The sequence below is a fragment of the Macrobrachium rosenbergii genome, chromosome 2 (genome assembly GCF_040412425.1).
Source record: "Macrobrachium rosenbergii isolate ZJJX-2024 chromosome 2, ASM4041242v1, whole genome shotgun sequence".
In the NCBI taxonomy this organism is placed as follows: Eukaryota; Metazoa; Arthropoda; class Malacostraca; order Decapoda; family Palaemonidae; genus Macrobrachium; species Macrobrachium rosenbergii.
Genome location: NC_089742.1, coordinates 69796023 through 69804052, shown reverse-complemented (window position 1 = coordinate 69804052; position 8030 = coordinate 69796023). Strand labels below are relative to the sequence as shown.

At 38.8% G+C, this 8030-nt stretch overlaps 1 long non-coding RNA gene across 1 annotated transcript; it reads right to left on the bottom strand.

The window, feature by feature from the left end:
- Nucleotides 1-377: 377 nt before the first annotated feature.
- LOC136849943 (uncharacterized) lies at nt 378-1317 on the bottom strand. Its single transcript, XR_010856488.1, has 3 exons — nt 1130-1317; nt 699-835; nt 378-525 (listed from the first exon to the last, which is right to left on the bottom strand). It is a non-coding gene; the product is annotated as an uncharacterized lncRNA (long non-coding RNA).
- Nucleotides 1318-8030: the final 6713 nt, after the last annotated feature.

The window sequence follows — 8030 nt, the reverse complement described above, 5'->3', positions numbered from 1 at the left end:
CTCCTCTCTCCAGATGTCATCGCTCCTACTTGCTTGGCTCCTTTACCAGCAACAATGCGAGTTGGTTTCTGCACTGTGGTTATGCCTGTCTCATCTAAATTATAGATATCATGACACTGAAATTTATGTCTTTGCAAAACTTCACCAAGCTTATTGAAAAAGAGTCCAACATTGTGTCTATTGAAGCCTGTGGCCCTGCTAAGACTTGTTGCCTCTGGTGTTCTCAGTGAGAGAGTAGGGTTCCTTTCATGAAACAAGAAAACCAGTCTGGTCCAGCCATCTGTGTTCTAGTCCAATTTGTTGGTACTTTGATTATGTTACTAACTGCAAATTCATATGCAAATGCCTGCACTTTTTAGGTGTCAACCCATAATAAATTTTTGAAGCCTTTAATATGTACTCAACCAGTAACTTCTCATGAGTAGGACTAAATATCAGTCTTGGTTGTTTGTATCCAGCAGAAATAGGGCTAGCCCTAGCACCTTTGTTGTTTTTGCAGTATCGATGTAAGGTCATAAAACTGATCTGAAATGAAAAAGAAGGTGTGATTAGTGTCAATTTCATTCAATCAAATATATATATATATATATATATATATATATATATATATATATATATATATATATATATATATATATATATATATCAACCATCCATATAATGAAAAATATAAGCGAAATCAAGTAATCTAGACCTACCTGGTAATCTTTAGCCACTCTTCGTAAACTCTCTTTATGACAAATGACACGCTCGGCTGCCAACTCCAAAATTGCTGTGTTACACCTATCAGCTCTATCTGTCTTTCTTTTGTAGGTCCTAACCATGTTTGATAATCCTGAAATATGAAATAGATAATTAGATAAATAAATAAAAAATGTCTTCCGTATAAAGTGGCAAGTTGTTACAACTATATATCATACAGGGCAAGTTGTTACTGATTGTAACAACTAGCCCCGAGCGAATTATTTTCCTTCTCCTCATAAATTTTGGTATTCATTTGAATTATGGGAAAATGAAGTCTCATCACATATGAGGCGTAAAGACAGCTATTTCAAAAATCATATTATTTTGCATGAACATAAGTTTCATTAAGCTCTATGAAAATAATAAGAAAGGTCGGAATATTTACTCAGGGTATGCAAAAACAGTTTTTTGCTTGTAGTTTGGCAGACGGGTGATCAGCTTGTTTTGTACTCGGCGAGGATAAGGCTGATACTGACGCCTAACTGTCTCAAGAACCTCGGCGCCAACTGTTGCCATATGATGAAGATATTGGGAGTGTATCAACCTACCCCTGTATGCAACTAGCCCCGGTCTCCCCTAACCAACTGGTTCTTAGCCACGTAAGATAAGTCTAATCCTTCGGGCCAGTCCTAGGAGAGCTGTTAATCAGCTCAGTGGTCTGGTTAAACTAAGGTTTACTTTTTTCCAAGATGTCTAAAAGATTTCACTTCTGTAATCCTTTCTCTGTTGCTTCTTTGAGCTGTTTTGTCATCATTATTTCCGTTTTTCTTAGAATTATCTAAAGTCCCACGTCATTAAATATATGATGCATTCTACTGAACAGGTTCTTTGTATTTTGTGGTGTCTTGCTGCTTAAAACAGTATCATTTGCTTATTCTAAATCTGTCAAATTTCCAGCGTTACTCCTATCAAAACCTTTTCTCCCAATTCCAAATATTTTTTCCTCATAAAAACCATGAGAATCGTAAAAAAATAAGGTGACACAGCATTCCCTTGTAGAACCCCACTTTTTATTGCTATTTCACTTGACGTGACCCCATCAGCAATAACTCTGCATCTATTCCGTGCATGGATAATTCCAGTTACCTTTACATATTTAACGGGAACCCCATAGTAACCCAAGACTTTCCATAATACTGGCATGTGGACACTCAGATACATTTTTCTTCATTTTATTCTTATTCTTCTTCTTCTACTTCTTCTTATTATTATTGATATTATTATCATTGTGTCACATACGTATTATCTATACGAGGGTTTCAATTTGATAAGGGAAGAAAACAACAACACTTCAAATATTGCCAGACATGTTAGTACATCCCAGAATGTTCGCCATCTGAGCCCTCTTTTCTCACCATTAAACTCAACCTTATCATAATCAAAGTGTTTACGTCATTTGGATGTAAAATAATTCACACACGGGACCTGCCGATGGACGTAGTGTCCAAATTACGTCCAATCAACGGAACCGGAAGCGACCGAACCGAGGTAATGGAACACTTACATGCAGAGGCCTCTCGGTCTTCCTGAAGGGTCCCGAGTCACCGTTTACAAGTACAGTACAGTGACAACAGTGAAGCTGTGGAGTCATCAACCCTGCAGTGACGTGTCATGTTTTGACATATTTTATTGTGAGGACACTTTAAACGACGAAATCACAGTCAGCATTTTATAAGAAATAAAAAGTAAGATGAAGACACCTTTCAAAAAAGATTTCTTTCTCTTTCTCTCTCTCTCTCTCTCTCTCTCTCTCTTGAAGTGGTCTGTACAGAGGACCTTTACAGTCCCACCTCTCTCTCTCTCTCTTTCTCTCTCTCTCTCTCTCTCTCTCTCTCTTTTGAAGTAGTCTGTACAGAGGACTTTTGCAGTCCCATCTCTCTCTCTCTCTCTCTCTCTCTCTCTCTCTCTCTCTCTATGGAAATATTCAGCACAGAAGTCCCATTACAGTTCTCTCTCTCTCTCTCTCTCTCTCTCTCTCTCTCCTAAATTAATCTACAGAGAACCAATGCAGTCCCCCCCAACTCTCTCTCTCTCTCTCTCTCTCTCTCTCTCTCTCTCTCTCTCTCTCTCTCTCTCCTAAAAGGAAGTAAAGAAACGTCCAATTTTTCCTGCAATTCCCTTCGTGCAATTTACCGGAAACCCCCCATTCATCCGGACTTGCAGCCTCATCTTCCAGTTTAATTTGAGTGAAAAGGCGACCAACGGAAGATGTATGAGAGGTGTAATATCCCTGATAAGTAGGTCTGACGTACGGACTGGGGGAAGGAGGAAGAAGAGTCCTGGGAAGGGAGGCAGGTGAGTGACAGGATGGGCTCCTTACAACCACTTACACAAAAGGACACTTCCAAAAAAGACGGTGAGTTAACGTGAGTGTAGCACCCAGTGACTGAAAGGTCGTATTGGAAGATTGGATGGGCATCGGTGGAATTGCTTGGATGACAGGCGAAGGAGGTGGAAGTGAATGGAAGAGAGGAGGAGAAGAAGAAGGAGAAGGAGAAGGAGAGGGAGAGGGAACTGAGTGAAAAGGAGAAGGAGAAGGGCATCAACAAATAACTGTAAAACGAGATGGGTGACTGAGGTAAAATGGATGAAAAGTATTTTTTGCTTGTCCGTAAATGCATTCCTCCATGAAATTATTAGTTCAAGCAAATACTGAATTTAATTTAATGTTCAGAAACTTAGTGGAACAGCATTTATTTTACCTTAGATACTTACTATTATCATTACTATTACTCTCATTATTATTCAAAATGATAAAATATTCTCATGAAACATTAAAGGTCATTAAATTGCAAAGCAGTCTTCCACAAAGTGAAAGTTCTGGATGTAAAAAAGTATAATAAATCAAATTAAGTTAGCAGAGAAATATGTGCATAATAAAATAGGAATACGTGGTAGAAAAATAAAGGGAGGTGCATGACTCCCTAAAAGCAGATTAAAGATTATATTAGGCTGATCAGCATAGGTATCAATAATGCTTCCACTCTTTTACACCATGACGAGTCAAGTGTTGGCAATTTGACAACGTGACACCTCAGCAGAATGTAGTGCTGTTCATGACTGGAAGAATCGTTTCACCACAAATAACAAAAGATATATATATATATATATATATATATATATATATATATATATATATATATATATATATATATATATATATATATATATATACAGGGTGTTTCGAAATTAGAGGCCCCCTCTACAGCATAAACTAAAATTGATAAGGACAAAAACAAAAGTAATTCAGAACAGGTATTTATTTAAGTTTCTATCTGAATATTCAATATTTTGTGTGGCCTCCATCTGCCTGTACCACAGCCTGCATTCTTGAGAGGTATGATGTCTTTTGACTCCTGAGAAAAGACTTCAGGTCTTCCAAGGTTCTCACTCTTTTCGCGATGACAGTCATATGGAGTTTTGTTCCAGTTTCTTTTAACAAAGGAGTCATCTCTTTTAATGTATTTAGCTATCCAGGAATGTGAAATGAAGGATGCGCCAGCACCCCTGGCCTCTCTGAAGGTTATAGCCCTGATTCGGTCAATCCATCTGATTTCCTCCGAGTTGTTGGCCATGACTGTATCTAACTCCGTCACTCAGTCTGAAAATACAAGAAATGTAAATGAAAAATTGCCTAATAGAAACTTAAAATAATGTACTTGGAGATAGACTATAGCAGAAAACTTCATAACATTCCATTTGCTCTGTGGAGGGGGGCCTCTAATTTCGAAACACCCGGTATATATATATACACTGTATGTATGTGTATATGTATGAATTATAAATATATTTACATATATATACACACATGCACATTTATATATATATATATGTATATATGTATTTGCGTTTGTGTTTGTATATGTATGTATCTATGTACGTATGTATATTAGTCTTTCTTCATCATCAGACCATTTTCCTTATCAGGTTTCAGAGGAGTATAAAAAAAAAAATAATCTTTGCCACGTATATATTTTAACTGATGAACCCTTTGTGCAGAATCTACCACAATATTAGCTGCTCCATATACCCACACATGTCTATATACTCACTTGGGTATTTAAACATGTTTGAGTGTTTATATGTGAAGATCATATTTCCTAAGCCGCATCAGGCCTCTCTGAGCCATTTATATTTTTAGATTATATTTTTACTACCGGTCTTTCAAGCTGGGAGGGTCGATCCTCACTCTCCGAAGTGTCCTTGGAACAACCATCTTACCCATTATTGACGGGAACCCCACGCACACACGCACACACACACACACCGGTGCGCAGATTAACTTCATTCCTCCCAAAACTCAGACAACAGAAATAAAACATCACGAAAATTTTCAGATGTAAATATACCATTTGAAATAGTATATAGCATTATTACGACAGATTCTTCTTCTTTTTTTTTTTTTGGTTCGTCCCCTGCACTCTGTTTCGGAAGACAACTTCTTCCAAGCGAGCACCGAATCGCTAATCAGCAGAAGCAGGCATGAGCACGGATGTGAATTAAATGCAAATTCTTACGCACAAATGCAATTAAGCTCTCCAGCCGACGCACTGAAACCGGAATGAATGAGCGTTCTCATTCTGGAACGGACAGCAGTACAAAGCGTTGACCAATTATTACAAAAGTAGGTAATTAAGCAAAGGAGGCCGCCCGGCTTCCACGCAAAAGAGATCCAACGATAATACAAGCACGTATGAGCAATTAGACGGTGCTCCTGTGGCCTGCGTTACTCTGCCTTTTGGTTGATTACCGACATTTTCTGATTATTCTCCAGAACCCACAATTTCGTCAAGAGGCTAAAGAGACCCTCGGCGAAGCTGCGTAAGACCCTCCACTCTCTTCCCTTGCTTTATTACTATTAGTGCTTTTCCGGTGCCATGGCTGTGTCCTACAAGTTGGTTGTTCCATGCGAGTGAGCAAGAGAAAGAACGGGAGACTTGTACTGTCAGACCTTGTGCGAAAAAAGGAATAGCGAATGAATGTATATGTTACATCAGGGAACCTTTCTTGCCACACCAAAAACCATTGGCTACGCCATCTATGTTCATTATCGCTGTGTGGGTAAGCGAGAAACATTCACCCATGGACTATATACGAGTACCCGCCATGGTATCCTATCCCAAATTCTATTTTGTAAAAGCCATTAACAGAAATAATAGCATATTGATCCCCTGACCCCTCCCCAAATGCACAAGACCGAAACTTACTGGCCGCCCTTTAAAACCGACAGAAATGCTCACATGGAACCGCTATTTGCAGTAGCCAAGGACCACTAAACAACGAATGAATGTTATGATAACAGCCAGAACCGTTCTCTTCAAATTTTTTTGATATCGAGTGACACTGGGGCCACAGATTCCCTACTGAATTGCTTTGCACAGTGTCAGAGCGACGGACTCTTAAAATAGTTTTTTAAATGAAGAACAAGAATATAGGATCACAAATTTCCGTGCTGTAACTTTACACCGACCTGCCAAAATCGTAAATAAAATGTTCTGAACTTAATCGCCTATGTTTTTCCATGCGCCCTGTCTAAATCATTTTCCTTTGTCTTTTCTCCTATTGTTAAATGGAGCAATTATTATCCTGGGGAGTCTGGGAGGGCTGAAGATCGCCTGGCAGTTTGGCCTCGATTCCGTTCTTTGGAGACCAGTTCTCTTCTACAATTATAAGCAAAGAACAAAGCCCCGATTCCAAGTCGATGGCAGCGTAGTTTTCCTTTCCGGTTTCGTTTTTATTCTGTTCAGAGCCAAATTATTTTTTCCTACAGCCATTTCTTGCGCGTCGTGGAAATCATTCGTGCCACGGCGACCAATCCCAACACGGCTATTACGTCGTGGAGCGTTTCAGAAATTCGTTTGTAAACGGGAGACTGGAGAGGCTTCCGGAATTACGTAGTGACGTTTCAATGCGGACAGATGTTGTGTGCAGGGGCGTGTTTCATGGGATTGTGTAAGTAATGGGGTTGTAAACAATCGCCAGCACTGTGCGTGCGCTCTTCTGGTTGTGTTTGTCTTGTGCTCCTTTGTTCGTAATTGAGTGTTTTTGTCCGGTAGAGGCAGTTGTCATCTCACGATTTTTTTTATTGAATTTTAATATGCTTATCATCTGTGCAACAGATGTTTGTGCTGTAGAAGTTCTGTACTGTTTAAATATTCACACATGTTATATACAATTATATACAACATACATACCAGCGTGTGTGTGTGTGTATATATATATATATATATATATATATATATATATATATATATATATATATATATACAGTATATATATATATATATATATATATATGTATATATGAATCTGTATATATGAATCAACGATACAACTTTTACCCCAAGAGAAACTGGTGCTAGATCCCTTCGGTTCTAAGGAAGCTTATGGCATGAGGTTAATATCTGCATTCCCTTTGATTTTGTGTCTGTGACCCACAGCAGTCGATTAACTACCATGAAGATAATTCCGTGTATATGTCAACAAAAGCGCAATGGATTTTTTAGGAAATGGGTCTAAGTTGTCGTCCCACCATCTCAAAATGGGAATTTCTGATGGGATAAGATTGATAACCACAAGGCACAGGTATGTTGGGAACCTGTGTTTAGTGGTATATGTTGAGGATTAACTTGATTATGTTATGCAAATACCTTCTGGAAGCTGCGTCCCTTCCTGTTGGTGATCACCAAGCCCAGCTGGGCCAGCTGATAGTGCCTGGATCTTGAACTTGTATACAAGCACCTGCTCCCATTTAGGTAGACATCTATTTGGCAGAGGCTGGATCCACAATACAAAACTGTTGACTTGCTCAAGATGATCATCAGAAATAATTTGCAGCCCCAGCCAAATGGTGGACAGGCTTATGCCCAACGTTGAGTGTTTTGTCTCGTCGGCCCCAACTTAGGACTAGGAGGACGGCTTTGGTTAAAATCTAGAAGACAACATCAGGGGTTATTGGCCCTAGTTTAGTTGGGAACTGCACGCTGCAGTGAACTGGCAATTCTTTAGATTCTACTACCTTAGATTCTATTCCTTAGATTCTACTCCTTAGATTCTGCTCCTTAGATGCTACTTCCTTAACGATTAGACAAATTTTGGAAACGGCCCCCAGTACTGGGCATATGGAAGTTCCTGGGATATCATTTTATAAACACTTAAGGATAAAATGAAATTGAAAATAGGAAATTGGGTTGCAATAACAGTGAATTGGATTGGAAAGAGAAAACAGGTAGAAAATAAATTTTAAGAGATATTGGCTGAACATCGTAGCTGTTTGCGAATCATGA